This window comes from Crinia signifera, chromosome 19 (genome assembly GCF_055691185.1).
Source record: "Crinia signifera chromosome 19, ASM5569118v1, whole genome shotgun sequence".
Classification (NCBI taxonomy): domain Eukaryota; kingdom Metazoa; phylum Chordata; class Amphibia; order Anura; family Myobatrachidae; genus Crinia; species Crinia signifera.
Window position 1 is genome coordinate 2,964,696 of NC_139226.1, and position 23,703 is coordinate 2,988,398.

Consider the following 23,703-nt stretch of genomic DNA (forward strand, 5'->3'; position numbering starts at 1 on the left):
GTCAGGTTTATTGTTGGATGAAATCTGTTAAATTTTTCATGGAAATGTATGAGTTCTTGTTCAGAATCAGTCCAGATGATCAGGATATCATCGATGTAACGGAAGTAAGCCAAGGGTTTGATTGGGCAGGATGCCAGGAAGTCACTCTCGAGTTTTGCCATGAACAGATTGGCGTATTGCGGTGCCATTTTACTGCCCATGGCGGTCCCGGTGCGCTGTAGAAATATTTCTTTGCCAAAGGAAAAATAATTGTGTGTAAGGATGAATTTTGTAAGCTGTATTGCAGGACCAGGAGCAATCCCATTGGACTCAAGATATATCTGGCATGCTGTCAGTCCATCTTCATGGGGGATATTGGAATATAGGGATTCCACATCCATGGTGGCCAGGATGGCTCCATTAGGGAGGGGACCTAGGGTTGATAATTTATTCAGTAGGTCCGTGGTATCTTGGAGAAAGCTGGTTGTATGTCTCACCAGTGGTTTCAGGACACCCTCTACCCATCCTGAGATTTTTTCAGTGAGGGTTCCCACGCATGAGATGATTGGCCTCCCTGGGTTGCCGGGCTTATGTATTTTGGGAAGCATGTAGAATATTCCAATTCTGGGACTGTTGGGTATCAAGTCCAAAAGTTCTGTAGACTCTGCTGACAGCCCCCTGACAAGCCTTCTCAACTCCCTTAAATATTTTTGAGTTGGATCTTTGTCTAGTTTGGTATAGTATTGGATATCCATCAGCTGTCTATTTGCTTCCTTAGTATAGTCCGATGTGTCCATGATGACTATGGCCCCACCTTTGTCTGCAGGCTTGATGGTGATTTTCTTGTTGTTTCTTAAGGTGTGAATAGCTCTTCTTTCTCCTTCATACTTCATGGCAGCCATTACATTGGGTTCATCCCTCTCTCCTCTCCAATTAGACAGGTAGTTTTTTCCCCTAGGATCCAGCCCCTTCCTCTATATAATCTGGCACCTCCCCCTAGACCGTAGTCTTTTTCCTGTCTCCTTCTGTCTGTGACAGGTAGTTAGTTAGAATTGTCTTATTTATTTTCCATTTTACCCGATAGGCTGGTTATGCTATCGGAGACCTGGGCGGTAAAGGCTGGCGGTGCCTTAAGCCTAAAGTGTGTCCGGTGGCCGGTGGCTTGGACAGCGTAAGAAACCCACAGCGCCTCTCCCCGCCTAAACGTATGTGAGTATCACTTATCTGGCGGCTCCGGCGTGATCTCCGATGTCCGGGAACAGGCTCTGGCGTGCAGCTCAGAGTACGCCGGTCTTCCCCGGCAAGACACATTCAGGTGCCGTCAGTAGCGCGCGCGTCACTTCCGGCGGATGCACGCGGCGTGCGGGTCACGGCCGCGTGCGTTCCAGCTATGCGGAAGTGCGCGCCAGGCTGGCGCCGGCGGGAGGGGGACGCTGGCTGCTGAAGCAGCGGGTAGTTAAAAGGCGCCTGGTCGGTGTTACAGGCGCAAGGCGATAAAGCTGCAGAAGCATTGTTGGATTATCTAACCAGAATTGTTGCCATGGAGGATGCCTCTCAGAAAGGGGTTACACCGCCGCCCAGGTAAGTCCTCTTATAGAGGACACGCTGTTTGAAATCTTTTTATCAGTCAGATAGTTAGTATCTTTTTTCTTGTTTTATAGTGTGCCTCCAGTGCCCAGAAAGAAAGTGGCTAAAACTAAGAATACTAAAGTCTGTCCAGGATGTGATAGAGCCTTTGTTGGAGAGACGGTGCTATGTTTAGAGTGTCTAACAAAAAAGGATGTTGGAATGAATATATCAGCCCAGCTAGCTGAGATGAGGGACTGGATGAAGAAAAACTTTATTTCCAAGGAGGAGTATGCAGGGAATAAAAGGTCCAGGTCCCAGACTAGCCTTGATAAGGATGACGGGGATGTGTCTGTACATGATGATGTGGACAAGGATGAGTCTGGTGGTTCATCAGCTGAGTCAGGCGAAGTATTGGAGGACGAGCGTCTATTTAATGTGGAGTTGGTAGAGGCAGTGCTTAAAAATCTTTATAGGACACTTAACTATAAACAGCCTGCAAAAACTGAGTTTGACGCATTGTTTGAGGATCGTTCCAAAAAAGGGAGATCTTTTCCAGTACATAAAGTTGTGAAGGATATCCTAGCTAAGGAATGGCAAGGTGTCGACAAAAGAGTAGGGTCGACTAAAAGAATTCAAAAGATGTTTCCCATTGAGGATGAAGAATTCATTAAGTGGTGTAATATACCGAAAGTCGACGCAGCAGTGTCAGAAGTGACGACTCGTACTACCATTCCCCTGGAGGATGGGGCGTCACTGAAGGACGCAATGGATAAAAAAATGGAGAGTGCTCTAAAAAGGTTGCATATCTCCGCCTCAGTCTCGCTAAAGTCAGGAGTGGCCATGGCCTCCCTTTCCCGGGCACTCAGGATTTGGTGCTCTGCATTACAGGAAGACATACAGGAAAAGGTTTCCCGTGATCAAATTGGCAAGAGTCTTACCCAGGTTCAGCTGGCAGTAGACTATATGTGTGAGGCCTCCCTGGATGGTCTGGACTTTGCAGCAAAATCCCTGACATCAGGGTTGGTGGCCCGTAGGGCCTTATGGCTTAAGTCATGGGCAGCAGATTCCCATTCGAAGAACAAGCTAGCGACATTGCCCTATGAAGGTGCTTTCCTTTTCGGCAGTCGCTTGGATCAGATGATTCAAAGAATGTCAGGTGGTAAATCGGTCAGATTACCTCAGGACAGAAGAGGGAGGTTTGCCTCATATTCTTCCAGACAAGCATATAGACAGGCCAAATCCTACAGGCCGGGCAGGTCGGTCCGGGACAGATACGCCCAGGGGACGTCCAGAGCCTTTTTTCGGCAATACGTCAAGAAAAGAGGCGAAAGTTCGGGAGCCACACAAAAACAGTGACGGTGGTCCCATGGTGGAGCAGGCTCAGGTAGCGGGAAGGCTGTTGGGCTTCGCTCGCGTCTGGGAGCAAACCGTCCGAGACAGATGGGTTCTGGAGGTAGTCAGGATTGGCTATCACCTGGAATTCATATCAAGGCCAAGAGTGGCAAAATTTTGTGTTTCAGAGATCCCAGTTTCGGAGATAGAAAGGGAAGCTCTAAATTTAAGTTTAAGGGGACTCATCGCATCAGGAGCAGTGGTGAGAGTCCCGGAGGAAGAGAAAGGAGCCGGTTTTTATTCTCGTCTCTTCATAGTCAGCAAGAGTTCTGGAGGTTACAGAACTATTCTAGATTTAAGAAGATTAAACTTGCGCATAAAGAAAAGAAAATTCCACATGGAGACTACAAAATCGATCCTGATGGGGTTGAAAAGAAACGATTTTATGGTCTCCATCGACCTAAAAGACGCCTACTTCCATATTCCCATTTCCCCAGACGACAGAAAGTATCTGAGATTCTGCATAGGTCACGATCATTTCCAGTTCACCTGTCTGCCCTTCGGCCTCACCTCGTCTCCAAGGGTCTTCACCAAGGTTCTAGTGGTGTTGATAGAAGAACTGAGGAAAAGGAAAGTCATGATATGGGCATATCTAGACGATCTGTTGATCGTGGCACCTTCAGAGGAAGAGGTGGTCACAGCGAGAGACTACACCATTCAGTTTCTTCAGGAACATGGGTGGCTATTAAACTGGGAGAAGAGCTGTCTAAAGCCCACACAGAGTCTCCAGTTTCTAGGGGTGCTGGTGGATACCGTGAGGTTTCAGGTGTCCTTGTCCACAAAGAGATGCGAGAAAATCCAGCAGCTAATCTCAAAAATCTACGAGGAGGATCGCGTACCGCTCAGGTCAGCAATGAGTCTTTTGGGGATGATGGCGTCCACGGTGGACATAATCCCATGGGCCAGATGGAGGATGAGGCCGCTCCAGTGGTCCCTTCTAGGTTACTCGAAAAGACTGGTGCCGCTGGAAAGGAGGATAAAGATCTCAGAGGCAGTCAAAGAATCCTTAAGATGGTGGGAGGCCGATCAGCTACTACCAAGGAAGTCTTCACTGGCAAGTCCCCGTTACAGGGTGATCACCACAGACGCCAGCGCCATGGGTTGGGGGGCTCATGGTCTGGGCAAGACATGTCAGGGTCTGTGGTCCCGGCACGAGTCAGAGTTCTGCTCCAATCACAGAGAACTAAGAGCCGTGTGGAAGGCAATAGAGTTCTTCAGCGAGGATATCCGAGGGGCGCACCTGCGCATTTTTTCGGACAACGCCACTACCGTCTCCTATGTCAACAGACAAGGAGGTACACGGAGTCACGTGCTCTTAGGAGAGGTGCGGAACATCATGTGTTGGTCCGAGGAAAACCTGTTGTCCATATCAGCGCTCCACGTTCTGGGGGAGGACAATCGGCTCGCAGATTATCTGAGCCGCACAAGCGTGGTTCCTGGCGAATGGGAACTGAAGGACTCAGTATTTCAAGAAATAGTGGAGCAATTCGGTCAACCGGAGGTGGATCTCATGGCTTCAGCAGTCAACAAGAAGTTGCCACAGTTCTACTCACGGTACCCGGCTTGGGGGTCGAGCGGAGTGGACGCCCTATCGCAGAGTTGGGGAGTTTCACCTGGGGTATGTGTTCCCTCCAATCTCCCTCATTCACAGGACATTGTGGAAGGTCAGAACGGAGGGGGTCCAAGTCATAGCTATCCTACCCTACTGGCCCAGGAGGGCTTGGTTCCCCATGTTAGAGAGCATGGCGATGGCGGGTCCAGTGTTTCTTCCAGTGACTCAAGATCTGCTCAAGCAGGGCCCAGTCAATTGCCTAGAGCCTCACAAATTGAATTTAGCGGCCTGGAAATTGAAAGGCGACAACTAAGAGACAAAAATTTATCCCCAGAAGTCATTGAAGTACTTCTCCAAGCGAGGAAGAAAGTATCGTCAGAGATCTATTACAGAATATGGCGGGTGTTCGCAAAATGGTCCCAGGGCAAGTTCACCTTTCCCAAAGCAAACATTCCTCAAGTGTTACAGTTCCTTTGTGATGGGCTTAACAAAGGGCTGTCGGCTTCGACACTCAAGGTCCAGATTTCGACACTGAGTGCGCTGCTAGACAGGAAACTAGCAGAACATAACTTAATTAAAAGATTTTGTCAGGCTCTCAAGAAGATCCGGCCTAGAGTTAGGTCGATAATCCCCCAGTGGGATCTTAATTTGGTTTTGAATGGACTAATGGAGGCTCCGTTTGAGCCATTGGATAGAGCGAAGTTAAAGTTTCTAACATGGAAGATGTTATTTTTAGTTGCAATAACTTCAGCAAAAAGAGTGGGAGAGATTCATGCGCTGTGCATTAAAGAACAGTATTTGAAGATTTTCCCGGATCGGGTAGTGCTGAGGACGAGGCCGTCCTTTCTACCCAAGGTGGTTTCCTCATTTAATTTAAGTCAAGAAATAGTTTTGCCTTGTTTTTTCCAAAATCCTCTGACGAAGAAAGAGGAAAAATTGCATACCTTAGATGTCTTGAGAGCTATCAAGATATATCTACACAGGACTACGGGGTTCAGGAAGTCAGAAGCATTATTCGTGATTCCCCAGGGGGCAAAGAAAGGTTTGGCTCCGTCAAAACAGTCAATGTCAAGGTGGCTAAAGGAAGTAATTGCATTTACTTACAAGAAGGTGGGGCGTGGAATTCCCGAGGGTATTAAGGCTCACTCGACAAGGGCAATGGCGGTTTCCTGGGCGAGAGAGGCCAAAGTTTCGGCTAAGGAAATTTGTCAAGCAGCCACCTGGTCTTCCTTGCATACCTTCTCTAAGCATTATGCATTGGATGTTGCGGGCTCAAGCTTTGGAAGTGAAGTTCTTAAGCAAGTCTTGGCTTGAGGTATAGTATAACCCACCCTACTGCTTTGGTACATCCCAATGTAATGGCTGCCATGAAGTATGAAGGAGAAAGCAAGGATTATACTCACGATAATACCTTTTCTTCGGAATACTTCATGGCAGCCCAAAAATTTGTTGGCCCTCCCTATTTGTGTTTTTTCCCTAGGATCAGGACGGAGACAGTCAAAGACTACGGTCTAGGGGGAGGTGCCAGATTATATAGAGGAAGGGGCTGGATCCTAGGGGAAAAAACTACCTGTCTAATTGGAGAGGAGAGAGGGATGAACCCAATGTAATGGCTGCCATGAAGTATGAAGGAGAAAGAAGAGCTATCCACACCTTAAGAAACAACAAGAAAATCACCATCAAGCCTGCAGACAAAGGTGGGGCCATAGTCATCATGGACACATCGGACTATACTAAGGAAGCAAATAGACAGCTGATGGATATCCAATACTATACCAAACTAGACAAAGATCCAACTCAAAAATATTTAAGGGAGTTGAGAAGGCTTGTCAGGGGGCTGTCAGCAGAGTCTACAGAACTTTTGGACTTGATACCCGACAGTCCCAGAATTGGAATATTCTACATGCTTCCCAAAATACATAAGCCCGGCAACCCAGGGAGGCCAATCATCTCATGCGTGGGAACCCTCACTGAAAAAATCTCAGGATGGGTAGAGGGTGTCCTGAAACCACTGGTGAGACATACAACCAGCTTCCTCCAAGATACCACGGACCTACTGAATAAATTATCAACCCTAGGTCCCCTCCCTAATGGAGCCATCCTGGCCACCATGGATGTGGAATCCCTATATTCCAATATCCCCCATGAAGATGGACTGACAGCATGCCAGATATATCTTGAGTCCAATGGGATTGCTCCTGGTCCTGCAATACAGCTTACAAAATTCATCCTTACACACAATTATTTTTCCTTTGGCAAAGAAATATTTCTACAGCGCACCGGGACCGCCATGGGCAGTAAAATGGCACCGCAATACGCCAATCTGTTCATGGCAAAACTCGAGAGTGACTTCCTGGCATCCTGCCCAATCAAACCCTTGGCTTACTTCCGTTACATCGATGATATCCTGATCATCTGGACTGATTCTGAACAAGAACTCATACATTTCCATGAAAAATTTAACAGATTTCATCCAACAATAAACCTGACAATGAATTACTCATATACCGAGATAAACTTCCTTGACACCACTATAACAATTCAAAACAACGCAATACAGACAACCCTATACCGAAAACCCGTGGATCGGCCTTCATACCTCAGATGGGACAGCTTCCACCCGAAACACATCAAAAAATCCATTGTCTACAGCCAGGCCATCAGATATCATCGCATCTGCTCCAGCCCAGCAGATAGAGATGTCCACTTAAAACAACTTAAAGGGACTTTTTTAAATCAGGGATATCATCCCACATCAATCAACGATCAGATTATCAGAGCCATCAGGATACCCAGAAATCAACTTCTCCAATATAAAGAAAGAGAAAGAAACAACCGTGTACCTCTGGTAGTCACCTACAACCCACAGCTTGAGGTGCTAAGAAAAACTGCAAAAAAACTACATCACATCATACACAAAGATGACCGCCTGAAAACAATATTCCCAGACCCTCCACTACTATGTTACCGACAACCTGCAAACCTGAAAAATATTATAATCCGAAGTTCACTGCCATCCATTACACAAAGAGGAACCTATCCCTGCAATGTAAGGAGCTGTAAAACCTGTGCCCATATCCTCACTACAGACAGTGTACGGATCCCCAACACACAACAGGACTATAAGATCCCAGGGACATTCACATGTTCTACTACCAATGTAGTGTACCTGATTCTGTGCACCAAATGTCCTATTGGGGGTCTGTATGTTGGAGAAACAGGACAAAAACTTAAGGCAAGGATGAGGTCCCATCGCCACACAATAAAGGAAAAAAAGACACACTTTCCTGTGGCCAAACATTTCTGCAGCCCAGGACACAATCAGGATCATATGAAAGTGATTATACTAAAAGGAAATTTCAAATCACAAAGGGACAGGAGGGTCTGGGAATACAAATTAATGACAACGTTTGACACCCTTAACACAGGACTGAATCTATCCGAGGGATTTATGGCCCACTACAACATCTGAGGAATCTGGCCCAGAGAGAGTGAGGGCATCGGAGCTCTAACTCTGGTCTGTCATCAACTTAGAGACAATAAAACTTTCACACTACTTATCTACAAACCAATTAAGGACTCAATTTACAAGCTCATTCTGTTATTTTGTTTTGTTTTGATCTTAAGAATGTCCATCTATCACATCTTGTTCCTACTCTGCTGTGTATATATATATGTGTTTTTTCACACACCTTGTTATACCATGCCTGAGGAAGAGACCTAAGTAGTCTCGAAAGCTTGCATTTTAACAACATTTATTTTTGTTAGCCATTAAAAGGTATCATATTTGCTAGATTGCTATTTTGTTTTTCTCACTGAGGAACAATAAAACTTTTTTTATATAAGACGCTGTAATGGAATCTGCTGCGCTATATAAGACACTGTAACGGGATCTGCTGCGCTATAGAAGACGCTGTATCGAAATCTGCTGGCGCTATAGAAGACGCCGTATCGGATAATATTCCATTGCTGTAGAACCGGTTATTACAGTATATGAATGATGTGGGATCACCCAGAAGGTTGGCATGGATCTGCATAGTAGTTACCCACATCTCCTCCCCCTGTCATCTCCTCTGTGCCCACAGTATTAATACGCAGGTACATTGGTGTGTTGTCAGTCAGCACCCTAGCCCAGGTCCTACATCCGTGTACTGCCCCAGGAAGGTTTCCCATACAGTCTGCATTATAAAGGAAGAGTAGGGACCGAAAGCTGTAATAAGGGGTCTGCACCTGACGCCATGGAGTCCCGGCCACCGGATCAGGTATGTAATCTCTTGTCAGTCTGCCTCCAACATGGTGTTACCAGGTAGCACTCGCTATATCGGAGGACCATACCAGTAACCTAACCCTCCCTATAGGTGGGTTCACTCTAGGCCCCTCAGTGCCCACTGGGCCTTGGGCAGGAACATGGCTTCCTGATGGATGTTCCTGTAACAGGCCATGTTTTGTGGATTTCCTTAGTCCTGCACAGATGAGTTGCGCTGTGTTGCTGGGTCAGTGATTATCCCATCTGCTGCCACAGATCCATCCTCCGCACATGACCTGCTGGATCCCCGAGGGCTGAGAACCGGTTTAGGAGGTTATGGGTTCCCATACCAAACCTCTGTTTATCTTGGAATATATACAGTAGAAGACTATTGGTAAGAACTGACGCGGGCACCAGGAAGCCTGAGAACCTTCAGGAAGATCCTGTCCCAGACCTTAGGGTTTAATATGGGCACCTCTCAGGCAAAATAGAAGCATTATGTACTGGCATGAGCTGGTCCTTCCATCTGTCTGTTGTAGTTCATTTGTGCTTCTGCGTGTAGCGGTAAGTGCCAGAAGGAATGTTTCCTTGGCACGCCATGCTACCCTCCGTCAGAGGTGATGGGAGACTCCAGCATTGACTCAATATGATCCGTCTGAGCACCTATGCCCTCAACCTCCACTCACCCATCTTCAAGTGCCAATGGGCCGCAGGTGGCACTGCCATTCCTGCCCCAGAAGTCTACAGTCATTGTCTGCAATCCATCTAGCTATGGATGACTGCTCCTTACCACCAAATGTAGGCTCTGTCCCAGTTCCATCATTGGCCAACGTCTCCTGTCCAGCTGATCCGCTGCCTATCCACTTAAAATGGTCCTTGGAAAAACCTTTTTAAAAGGAACGTCCATGTTAAGGGTTTCCCTTGATGTCGCCCCAAACCCCCCCCCAACCTCACAGCTCCCATTGTGGGACAAGTTAATCATGCTGACTTGACTAGTTTTCTTCACCTCTTGGTCGGAAAACTTACCATTTATCAACATTAAGTGTTGGGGCGGTTTGTGTTAATATTTTACTTCTTGGTTCTAGGTTTGGAGAGAATGTTGGACAACTAGGAGGAAGTTGTGTTGTCTGATTAGTTATGGCTGCTGTGAGGATTACTGGTGTATAGATAAGGAATAGAGATTTGTAAATATTCATGGTCTAGAATTTAGGGGAACCTGTACTGGGCTCTGAAGATGGAAGCATTGCAGTCCTACTTTATTTAGTACCTTCTAGTAGATAATGAATAGAATCTGGTTGTTATATCCCTTCTTCAATGGAACTTTCATATTAGAGTCCTCTAAAACCAAAATTCAGAAGGGACTGTTCCTTTTATTGCTGGTGGAACCGATGATAGTACTTGCTTATTTGGCTCGTTAGGATTTCTAATCCTGAACTATAAAGATGACTTGCCTGAGAATTGTCCCCAGTTTTGCCATTCCTCTACACCTATAGTCTGCGGGAGAGTTTCTGTCCTGTGGACCCTCCGTAATCCGTAGAGAATATCTGGCCTGTGCCTTGGTCTGTACGCCCTACAGAGACCACGTTCGGTCTTATGGACCATTGGCGTTCTGCTGGAACCCCTTCCAGGTGGGTGGCTATGACCTGCCTTCCTTGTAGTAAAAGGGATGTTCGTAGATCCACCTTAATCTTCTGCTCTGTGGCAATCTGTGGGTCCTCCTAAAGAGGTTGTTACCACCTTGAAAGTCATGGCTCTTGTGATCCCGTCCCACAGCCGCTCACACAATCTCACGCCATCGGTCTTGTTGCCTTCAGTGAGGGCATGACAAACGTCATTGCAGGGGGCAGGTGATATCCGTAGGAGGTGTCACCTGTGATTTGTCACCTCTTTGACGTGGCCAAGCAGCAGCAAGCTCCCAGGGGTTGCCCTCCTCAGGTCCGTTCACATGGTCTGCCCTTTGTGAAAATTCCTTAAGGTCCGCCGCCTCCTCAACCTAGCCGGGGCCTGCTGGTCCGCCACCTCCTCAACCTAGCCGGGGCCTGCTGGTCCGCCACCTCCTCAACCTAGCCGGGGCCTGCTTACACATGTCTGCCAGTAAGTACTGGCGCACCATGCCTTCTATTGCCCACCATGGCTGCAGTATATCCCACCTCCCCTTTCCCTTAAAACTTACTGCAATATATCACACCTGTGTTCTGCACACCGGTATATTACACGTGTCCTCCAGTATTTACCAGCGCACCATGGCTGCGGTATATCACACCTGTATTCTGCACACCGGTATATTACACGTGTCCACCAGTATTGACCAGCGCACCATGGCTGCGGTATATCACACCTGTATTCTGCACACCGGTATATTACACGTGTCCTCCAGTATTTACCAGGGCACTATGGCTGCGGTATATTACACCTGTGTTCTGCACACCGCTATATTACACGTGTACAGGTATGTATACATTCTCTAGGCAGTGGCAGGAACAGGTCCTGACTTCTCATCTCCAAGCTCGTTCCAAGATGTCTTTGGCATTACACATGGGCATCGGTGCCAGCTGAAGCCTGCCCTTCCCCGGGTGTGTGTGCGCGATGCCACCTGCACTCTGATATTATATTGAGGATATTTACAAAGATCTGGTGAATGGGCTACATTAGACGTAGATTTGTGGCGTTATTGGATTTGGTGGGGCTATCCTGATACGCCGCACTGCCTGACTAAATAGGGCTTGTAGGGTGAGAATTACGGATTCGGTATGAAATTCCGACTGGGTCAAAATACCGACATATAGAATGTACAGGTGAAACAGTCAACATGACTTTCTGTTGACAGGTTGTGAGGTCGACATGGTTTTTTTTCACTGTTTTAACCTGAATGTCGACGCTTTGGGCACACTATTTTATTCTCCCACCACGCCCTAGTGGATGGTAGGGCATGAAATAACGCCTGTCAGGTCAAAAAACTGTGAAAAAACCCATGTCGATCTTGCGTCCTGTCGACATAGTTTCACCTGTACATTCTATATGTCGGGATTTTGACCATGTCCCAGAATTACAGATGTAGCTCCATACAGGACAGAGATGGATAACTGGGCCGGTGCCAGACAAAGCCCCGGAGTTTAGGAGAGAAGGGTGTACAGTAAAAGCTGTGTATAGGCCGCCGGTCCCCCTCCCCAGGGCACCTGCATGCTATATAAACAGCGCGACGTCTGAGAATTGCAAGTTAACGTGTAATCTCTGTATGACAGTGATATGTGCTGATTACACAGCGACGTCTGTAACGTGTCCCCATGTGGTAGGGTAGAGAATCCGATCAGAGGAGGACAGGGCAGACCCACTGGGGTGGTCAAATGTGGCAGCCATTCCAGTGATGGCATCTGACTGGTGGGCACCCCATGTTACATAGGAGTGGTGGGGTGATGGCGCTGGTATATCGGGCACTGACATGGCCAGTACTGGGGGGCATGGAAGTAGGATAGGAACAGTGCTATGTATTGGGGTAACAGGCCTAACCGCATGGCTACAGGGCCGGCTGTGGCAATGGTGCTGATGAAACTGCAGCTCCAGGGCTCCACATAAACATAGGCCCGTCATAATGCCCGCTTGAGGACCAGCTCCGGCTGATGGATTGCCTAGCGGGGCGTATTTGGGAACCACTGCCCTCCACCATCAGCCCACGACTTCCAGGGAATCTAATATGCTGGCAAGAAGGTTCTCAAACTCTGCTCCTCACGACCCCTCACAGAAGCACAAGTGAACGAAGTGGCTCTGCCTGTAGAATGTTGGTGAGTAATGATGACACCTGTGCACCTGCTGTGTTCTCTGCGTACGGACACCTGTGCGCCTGCTGTGTTCTCTGCGTACGGACACCTGTGCGCCTGCTGTGTTCTCTGCGTACGGACACCTGTGCACCTGCTGTGTTCTCTGCGTACGGACACCTGTGCACCTGCTGTGTTCTCTGCGTACGGACACCTGTGCGCCTGCTGTGTTCTCTGCGTACGGGCACCTGTGCACCTGCTGTGTTCTCTGCGTACGGACACCTGTGCGCCTGCTGTGTTCTCTGCGTACGGACACCTGTGCGCCTGCTGTGTTCTCTGCGTACGGACACCTGTGCGCCTGCTGTGTTCTCTGCGTACGGACACCTGTGCGCCTGCTGTGTTCTCTGCGTACGGACACCTGTGCACCTGCTGTGTTCTCTGCGTACGGACACCTGTGGTGAAGTCGCACACGTGGACTGGTCCATGGCACAAAGGCTTCTGCAGCAACCACTTCAGTGGCTGAAAACCTGGCCACAGATCACACGCGGGCCTCTACCCAGCCCTGGGGCGAATTCACATATGGAGGAGTATCGCACAGCGCTGGGCGCCTGGCTGACGCCTTAGTGACCCCCTAGCATGCTCGGCTGTGGTTGGTTCCCAGAAGCTGCACACGCCGCTCGTCCTCGGTGTACATAAATATGTATTTATCAATGTTTGTGCGCTGTCTGCAGCCGCTTCATCTGCTGCCAGAGTCAATACGCAGCCAGCCTGCGGGTGTCCTGCTATTGCCTGATGCGTGGGTGTAATGACATGGGTTACATAAGTGGGGCAAAGAATATGTGCACACTGTGGTTTGTGTGATCAAGCTACGGAGAACAGATTCTGCCACAGCCTCAGACGCAGCGAAGGGTAACTGGCGCTGTAGCACTACTGCTCCCAGCATGCCACAGGGCACATTTATATCCATGCCTCTTCTCCTATTGGAGAGTGCACCATGTAACTATAATCCTACCTATCCAATGGTTATATTACTACTCTGTCAGACAAGCAGGGGCCCATTTGTCATTGATGGCATTAGCGCCCAGGATCTGAATGATTTCTTTGAATGACAACCACCTGGCAGGAGAGCCCAGTGCAGGGCTGGCCCTTATACACGTGTGCGGTCAGCCCTGATGGCCATGCACCCAGTTCTGGTGGAGCGTTCCTGGGGAATCCTGCCGGCACTACATCCTGTCTCATAGGCTGCGATGGTCTCAGTCTCTCAGGAGATGGGTAGCTGTTAGGTCCCATATCGGTGAATGCTTCACATTGCATCGCATCATCCATAGAAACCTTTGGGGACTGTGGGTGGTTATTAGGGATCGGAGATACCCACTATATTCCCTTCTAAATACATGGGTGGTTTCGGGAAAGTAGCAGCAGAGATGGCTTTATACATATACCTCAGAGCAGCAGTGGGGTGGACAGGAGAATCCAGCTGCAGAGCAACACGGATGGTGTGGTGGTTACATTACTGCCTCACAGCACTGAGGTCATGGGTTCTATCCCCACCATGTGTTATATATACAGGCAGTACGGACGGTGTAATGGTTATATTACTGCCTCACAGCACTGAGGTCATGGGTTCTATTCCCACCATGTGTTATATATACAGGGCAGTACGGATGGTGTAATGGTTAGCATTACTGCCTCACAGCACTGAGGTCATGGGTTCTATCCCCACCATGTGTTATATATACGGGGCAGTACGGACGGTGTAATGGTTAGCATTACTGCCTCATAGCGCTGAGGTCATGGGTTCTATCCCCACCATGTGTTATATATACTGGGCAGTACGGATGGTGTAATGGTTACATTACTGCCTCCCAGCACTGAGGTCATGGGTTCTATCCCCACCATGTGTTATATATACAGGGCAGTACGGATGGTGTAATGGTTAGCATTACTGCCTCCCAGCACTGAGGTCATGGGTTCTATCCCCACCATGTGTTATATATACAGGGCAGTACGGATGGTGTAATGGTTAGCATTACTGCCTCCCAGCACTGAGGTCATGGGTTCTATCCCCACCATGTGTTATATATACAGGCAGTACGGACGGTGTAATGGTTACATTACTGCCTCACAGCGCTGAGGTCATGGGTTCTATCCCAACCATGTGTTATATATACGGGGCAGCACGGACAGTGTAATGGTTATAGCATTACTGCCTCCCAGCACTGAGGTCATGGGTTCTATCCCAACCATGTGTTATATATACAGGCAGTACGGACGGTGTAATGGTTACATTACTGCCTCACAGCGCTGAGGTCATGGGTTCTATCCCAACCATGTGTTATATATACGGGGCAGCACGGACAGTGTAATGGTTATAGCATTACTGCCTCCCAGCACTGAGGTCATGGGTTCTATCCCAACCATGTGTTATATATACAGGCAGTACGGACGGTGTAATGGTTACATTACTGCCTCACAGCGCTGAGGTCATGGGTTCTATCCCAACCATGTGTTATATATACGGGGCAGTACGGACGGTGTAATGGTTACATTACTGCCTCACAGCGCTGAGGTCATGGGTTCTATCCCAACCATGTGTTATATATACAGGGCAGTACGGATGGTGTAATGGTTACATTACTGCCTCACAGCGCTGAGGTCATGGGTTCTATCCCAACCATGTGTTATATATACGGGGCAGTACGGATGGTGTAATGGTTAGCACTGAGGTCATGGGTTCTATCCCCACCATGTGTTATATATACGGGGCAGTACGGATGGTGTAATGGTTACATGTGTTATATATACGGGGCAGTACGGATGGTGTAATGGTTACATTACTGCCTCACAGCGCTGAGGTCATGGGTTCTATCCCAACCATGTGTTATATATACGGGGCAGTACGGATGGTGTAATGGTTAGCACTGAGGTCATGGGTTCTATCCCCACCATGTGTTATATATACGGGGCAGTACGGACGGTGTAATGGTTACATTACTGCCTCACAGCACTGAGGTCATGGGTTCTATCCCCACCATGTGTTATATATACGGGGCAGTACAGACGGTGTAATGGTTAGTATTACTGCCTCACAGCACTGAGGTCATGGGTTCTATCCCCACCATGTGTTATATATACGGGGCAGTACGGGTGGTGTAATGGTTATATTACTGCCTCACAGCACTGAGGTCATGGGTTCTATCCCCACCATGTGTTATATATACGGGGCAGTACGGATGGTGTAATTGTTAGTATTACTGCCTCACAGTGCTGAGGTCATGGGTTCTATCCCCACCATGTGTTATATATACGGGGCAGTACGGACGGTGTAATGGTTACATTACTGCCTCACAGCGCTGAGGTCATGGGTTCTATCCCCACCATGTGTTATATATACGGGGCAGCACGGACAGTGTAATGGTTATAGCATTACTGCCTCCCAGCACTGAGGTCATGGGTTCTATCCCCACCATGTGTTATATATACAGGCAGTACGGACGGTGTAATGGTTACATTACTGCCTCACAGCGCTGAGGTCATGGGTTCTAACCCAACCATGTGTTATATATACAGGGCAGTACGGACGGTGTAATGGTTACATTACTGCCTCACAGCGCTGAGGTCATGGGTTCTATCCCCACCATGTGTTATATATACGGGGCAGTACGGACGGTGTAATGGTTACATTACTGCCTCACAGCGCTGAGGTCATGGGTTCTATCCCAACCATGTGTTATATATACAGGGCAGTACGGATGGTGTAATGGTTACATTACTGCCTCACAGCGCTGAGGTCATGGGTTCTATCCCAACCATGTGTTATATATACGGGGCAGTACGGATGGTGTAATGGTTAGCACTGAGGTCATGGGTTCTATCCCCACCATGTGTTATATATACGGGGCAGTACGGATGGTGTAATGGTTACATGTGTTATATATACGGGGCAGTACGGATGGTGTAATGGTTACATTACTGCCTCACAGCGCTGAGGTCATGGGTTCTATCCCAACCATGTGTTATATATATACGGGGCAGTACGGATGGTGTAATGGTTAGCACTGAGGTCATGGGTTCTATCCCCACCATGTGTTATATATACGGGGCAGTACGGACGGTGTAATGGTTACATTACTGCCTCACAGCACTGAGGTCATGGGTTCTATCCCCACCATGTGTTATATATACGGGGCAGTACAGACGGTGTAATGGTTAGTATTACTGCCTCACAGCACTGAGGTCATGGGTTCTATCCCCACCATGTGTTATATATACGGGGCAGTACGGGTGGTGTAATGGTTATATTACTGCCTCACAGCACTGAGGTCATGGGTTCTATCCCCACCATGTGTTATATATACGGGGCAGTACGGATGGTGTAATGGTTAGTATTACTGCCTCACAGTGCTGAGGTCATGGGTTCTATCCCCACCATGTGTTATATATACGGGGCAGTACGGACGGTGTAATGGTTACATTACTGCCTCACAGCGCTGAGGTCATGGGTTCTATCCCCACCATGTGTTATATATACGGGCAGTATGGATGGTGTAATGGTTAGCATTACTGCCTCACAGCGCTGAGGTCATAGGTTCTATTCCCACAATGTGTTATATATATGGGGCAGTACGGATGGTGTAATGGTTATATTACTGCCTCACAGCACTGAGGTCACGGGTTCTATCCCCAACATGTGTTATATATACGGGGCAGTATGGATGGTGTAATGGTTACATTACTGCCTCACAGCGCTGAGGTCACGGGTTCTATCCCCACCGTGTGTTATATATACAGGGCAGTACGGATGGTGTAATGGTTATAGCATTACTGCCTCACAGCACTGAGGTCATGGGTTCTATCCCCACCATGTGTTATATATACGGGGCAGTGCGGACGGTGTAATGGTTACATTACTGCCTCACAGCACTGAGGTCATGGGTTCTATCCCCAACATGTGTTATATATACAGGGCAGTACGGATGGTGTAATGGTTACATTACTGCCTCACAGCACTGAGGTCATGGGTTCTATCCCCACCATGTGTTATATATACGGGGCAGCACAGATGGTGTAATGGTTAGCGTTACTGCCTCACAGCACTGAGGTCACGGGTTCTATCCCCACCGTGTGTTATATATACAGGCAACACGGATGGTGTAGAGGTTACATTTCTGCCTCACAGCGCTGAGGTCATAGGTTCTATCCCCACCGTGTGTTATATATACAGGGCAGTACGGATGGTGTAATGGTTAGTATTACTGCCTCACAGCGCTGAGGTCATGGGTTCTGTCCCCACCATGTGTTATATACTGTATACGGGGCAGTACGGACGGTGTAATGGTTAGCATTACTGCCTCACAGCACTGAGGTCATGGGTTCCATTCCCACCATGAGTTATATATACAGGGCAGTACGGATGGTGTAATGGTTATAGCATTACTGCTTCACAGCACTGAGGTCATGGGTTCTATCCCCACCATGTGTTATATATACAGGGCAGTACGGATGGTGTAATGGTTAGCATTACTGCTTCACAGCACTGAGGTCATGGGTTCTATCCCCACCATGTGTTATATACTGTATACGGGGCAGTACGGATGGTGTAATGGTTAGCATTACTGCCTCACAGCACTGAGGTCATGGGTTCTATCCCCACCATGTGTTATATATACGGGGAAGCACGGACAGTGTAATGGTTATAGCATTACTGCCTCACAGCGCTGAGGTCATGGGTTCTATCCCCACCATGTGTTATACATACGGGGCAGTCCGGATGGTGTAATGGTTAGCATTACTGCCTCACAGCACTGAGGTCATGGGTTCTATCCCCACCATGTGTTATATATACGGGGCGGTGCGGACGGTGTAATGGTTATTACTGCCTCACAGCACTGAGGTCATGGGTTATATCCCCACCATGTGTTATATACTGTATACGGGGCAGTACGGACGGTGTAATGGTTAGCATTACTGCCTCACAGCGCTGAGGTCATGGGTTCTATCCCCACCATGTGTTATATATACGGGCAGTACGGACGGTGTAATGGTTATATTACTGCCTCACAGCACTGAGGTCATGGGTTCTATTCCCACCATGTGTTATATATACGGGGCAGTACGGATGGTGTAATGGTTAGTATTACTGCCTCACAGCGCTGAGGTCATGGGTTCTATCCCCACCATGTGTTATATATACGGAGCAGTACGGACGGTGTAATGGTTACATTACTGCCTCACAGCGCTGAGGTCATGGGTTCTATCCCCACCATGTGTTATATATACGGAGCAGTACGGACGGTGTAATGGTTACATTACTGCCTCACAGCACTGAGGTCATGGGTTCTATCCCCACCATGTGTTATATATACGGGGCAGTACGGGCGGTGTAATGGTTAGCATTACTGCCTCACAGCACTGAGGTCATGGGTTCTATCCCCACCATGTGTTATATATACGTGGCAGTACGGACGGTGTAATGTTACATTACTGCCTCACAGCGCTGAGATCATGGGTTCTATCCCCACCATGTGTTATATATACAGGGCAGTACGGACGGTGTAATGGTTACATTACTGCCTCACAGCGCTGAGGTCATGGGTTCTATCCCCACCATGTGTTATATATACGGGGCAGTACGGATGGTGTAATGGTTACATTACTGCCTCACAGCGCTGAGGTCATGGGTTCTATCCCCACCATGTGTTATATATACGGGGCAGTACGGGCGGTGTAATGGTTACATTACTGCCTCAGAGCGCTGCCCATACACTTATGCGATCAGATGCGATGCAACATCCCATTGCATCTGATCGCAGCAAGTGGTGCTCAGTGCAGCACCCGATGTCACATGCCATCCTGCAATAGACATTTGGTGCTGGAAGAGGGGTGGTGTGGGGCTGTGTAGGCGGGACTGCAGCTGGGGACCATAGCGGTGGAGCTTTTAGGCGGTGGGACTCGGCAGCGGGCGCAGATTTATATAAATAACTGGTGATGATCTCTGTACAGTGCTGCGAAATATGTGTGCGCTATATAATAACTGTTAATCTCTGTACAGCGCTGCGGAATATGTGTGCACTATATAATATAACTGGTAATAATAGTCTCTGTACAGAGCTGTGGAATATGTGTGCGCTATATAATAACTGGTAATAATAGTCTCTGTACAGCGCTGCGGAATATGTGTGCGCTATATAATAACTGGTAATAATATTCTCTGTACAGCGCTGCGGAATATGTGTGCGCTATATAATATTCTCTGTACAGCGCTGCGGAATATGTGTGCACTATATAATAACTGGTAATAATAATAGTCTCTGTACAGCGCTGTGGAATATGTGCGCTATATAATAACTGGTAATAATATTCTCTGTACAGCGCTGCGGAATATGTGTGCACTATATAATAACTGGTAATAATAATAGTCTCTGTACAGCGCTGTGGAATATGTGCGCTATATAATAACTGGTAATAACATTCTCTGTACAGCGCTGCGGAATATGTGTGCACTATATAATATAACTGGTAATAATAGTCTCTGTACCGTGCTGTGGAATATGTGTGCGCTATATAATAACCGGTAGTAATAATCTCTGTACAGCGCTGTGGAATATGTGTGCGCTATATAATAACTGGTAGTAGTAATCTCTGTACAGCGCTGCGGAATATGTGTGCTATGTGCAGCGCAGTATGTGGTACAGTCATCCACATATACAGAATATGATCCTGGTATCACATCACCGAGCTTAATTAATCTACCCCTGAGAGTAGGCGGGACGGTGCAGCTGTATAATAGCGGGTTACAGGGCGCTGGTCTCAGGTGCCACTGATGGTAATTGGCAGGTGCAGCAGTAACCTGCAGAGCTCAGTAACTGGTACCAGTCTCCTGCTATACTGGTGCCCTCTGATGCGTGGGCACAGGCGGTTCAGGAATCGGCTTGTGTAATCCGTGTTGGTTATAGCAGCAGATATACCTGCCATAGATACTTGCAGTATGTTCTGGTGCCACCACCGAGGCACATCTGTAGCTCAGAACCTGTAGGCGGTCACCAGAGAGGGCGCTGCCAATGTGAGGGGTGTAACTAGGGTAGGTGCAAGGAGTGCCAGTGCCAGTGCTAGAAGGCCCATCTTCCCAATGTAACAGAACTGGGTCATTAGGTTGGAAGGTACATGCCATGCTTCGGCCGCAGGTCCTCGCCATGCTCCGGGCACGGTGGGAAAACTCATGCCCACCTTGCGTAGACTTAATGCTTGTACTGACCTGATCATGTACCAGTAGGGACTCTTATGTGGACCACACCTTTCTCCTTACACCATCTAGTATTGGAGATCCCCATGGAGCGGGCACAGGGGTAGCTGCCACAGATCTGCCCACGGTGGTATGGGATTACAGTATTTAGGATCTGTGTGTAATACCCTTGTCCTGCATTGTCCTGTACTAGGGTTGCACAGTATCACTACCACCCCCCCCGTGTCAGGGATGCACAGTATCACTACCCCCCCCCCCCGTGTCAGGGATGCACAGTATCACTACCCTACCCCCCTGTGTCAGGGATGCACAGTATCACTACCACCCCCCTGTGTCAGGGATGCACAGTATCACTACCACCCCCCTGTGTCAGGGATGCACAGTATCACTACCACCCCCCTGTGTCGGGAATGCACAGTATCAGCACCACCCCCTCCCTCCCTCCTCCCCCCCCGTGTTGCAGTTGCACAGTATCAGCACCACCTCCCTCCTCCTCCTCCCCCCCCCCTGTGTCGGGGGTGCACAGTATCAGCACCACCTCCCTCCTCCCCCCCCCCCCCTGTGTCGGGGTTGCACAGTATCAGCACCACCCCCTCCCTCCTCCCCCCCCCCCTGTGTAGGAGGTGCACAGTATCAGCACCACCTCCCTCCCCCCCCTGTGTCGGGGTTGCACAGTATCAGAAACCCCCCCCCCCTGTGTCGGGGATGCACAGTATCAGCAACCCCCCCCCCCCTGTGTGTGTCGGGGATGCACAGTATCAGCACCAACCCCCTCCCTCCCTCCTCCCCCCTCCCTGTGTGTGTCGGGGTTGCACAGTATCAGCACCACCCCCTCCCTCCCCCCCCCCCCCCCCCTGTGTAGGGGGTGCACAGTATCAGCACCACCCCCCTCCCTCCTCCCCCCCTGTGTCGGGAATGCACAGTATCAGCACCACCTCCTCCCCCCCCCCCCTGTGTCGGGGTTGCACAGTATCATCACCACCCCCCTCCCCCCCTCCCCTGTGTCGGGTTGCACAGTATCAGCACCCCCCTCCCCCCCTGTGTAGGGGGTGCACAGTATCAGCACCACCCCCTCCCTCCTCCCCCCCCTGTGTCGGGGTTGCACAGTATCAGCACCACCCCCTCCCTCCTCCCCCCCCCGTGTCGGGGTTGCACAGTATCATCACCACCCCCCTCCCCCCCCCCCCCCCCCGTGTCGGGGTTGCACAGTATCATCACCACCCCCCTCCCCCCCCCCCTGTGTCGGGGTTGCACAGTATCAGCACCCCCCTCCCCCCCTGTGTAGGGGGTGCACAGTATCAGCACCACCCCCTCCCTCCTCCCCCCCCTGTGTCGGGGTTGCACAGTATCAGCACCACCCCCCTCCCTCCTCCCCCCCCCGTGTCGGGGTTGCACAGTATCATCACCACCCCCCTCCCCCCCCCCCCCCCCCGTGTCGGGGTTGCACAGTATCATCACCACCCCCCCTCCCCCCCCCCCCTGTGTCGGGGTTGCACAGTATCAGCACCCCCCTCCCCCCCTGTGTAGGGGGTGCACAGTATCAGCACCACCCCCTCCCTCCCTCCTCCCCCCCCTGTGTCGGGGTTGCACAGTATCAGCACCACCCACCTCCCTCCTCCCCCCCCCCCCCCCCCGTGTCGGGGTTGCACAGTATCAGCACCCCCCTCCCTCCCTCCCTCCCTCCTCCCCCCCCCTGTGTAGGGGGTGCACAGTATCAGCACCACCTCCCTCCTCCCCCCCCCCTGTCGGGGTTGCACAGTATCAGCCCCCCCCCCCCGTCGGGGTTGCACAGTATCAGCACAAGTCTCCTACTCTTGGGCAGGAAGCAGTTAAGTGACATAGCTCCGCCCCCTGCGCCGGGACTGGCCGGCAATGCTGTCTATCACTGGATGGGCGGGGCGGGAAGCGGCTACTACCTGGTGGTGGGCTGTGAACGGGAGCGGCCGGAGCTATAGTCAGGGACTGAGGGAGAGAGCGGCGGCCGGTGCCGGGGGAGGAGGTGAGTGCCTGCCGGGCTGTCCTCGCTGTACCATACATACATACATACATACATACATACATACATACATACCCCATATGTACTACCTACCTTACCCCCCCATACATACATACAACCCCATAACATACATACATACATACATACCCCATATGTACCTACCTTACCCCCCATACATACATACATACCATACATACATACATACTACCCTGTATGTACCTACCATACCCCCCTATACATACATACATACATACATACATACATACATACATACATACATACATACATACATAATACCCCATATGTACCTACCTTACCCCCCATACATACATACATACATACATACTACCCTGTATGTACCTACCTTACCCCCCCCATACATACATACATACATACATACATACAATACATACATACATACATTACATACATAATACCCCATATGTACCTACCTTACCCCCCCATACATACATACAACCCCATAACATACATACATACATACATACCCCATATGTACCTACCTTACCCCCCATACACACATACATACATACATACATACTACCCTGTATGTACCTACCTTACCCCCCCATACATACATACATACATACATACATACATACATACATACATACATACATACATACATACATAATACCCCATATGTACCTACCTACCCCCATAGATGTGCCTCCCGCATACATACGCCCCCACCCCCCATATATACATACCCCTCTGTATATACCTACCATAAATACATACCCCATATATGTATCTACCCCACCTTTCCCCGCATGCATACATACTCCCCATATATACCAAATCTCCCCCCCCCATATAGACATACCCCAATATATGTATTCCCCTACATACCTGCCTAGCCCACATATACATAACTACCTCACCTAGCAGGGTATTGGCTGCTCCGCTCCTGGTAGTGTTATTCAGGCATTGATATGACAGATTGCTGGGACTTGT

The 23,703-nt window shown here is 49.2% G+C and overlaps 1 protein-coding gene across 2 annotated transcripts in view; it reads left to right on the forward strand.

Moving 5' to 3' along the window:
- The window catches only part of ECE1 (endothelin converting enzyme 1), a 130,605-nt gene that overhangs the window by 70,962 nt on the left and 35,940 nt on the right, over window positions 1–23,703 (forward strand). The window contains exon 1 of one of the 2 annotated variants that reach the window (XM_083161800.1): window positions 22,582–22,731. The exons of the other annotated variant lie outside the window; for it this stretch is intronic. The gene's annotated coding sequence lies outside the window, so the exon portion shown is untranslated. Of the gene's footprint in view, window positions 1–22,581; window positions 22,732–23,703 lie in introns of those variants that run through there. 2 annotated transcript variants of the gene reach the window in all.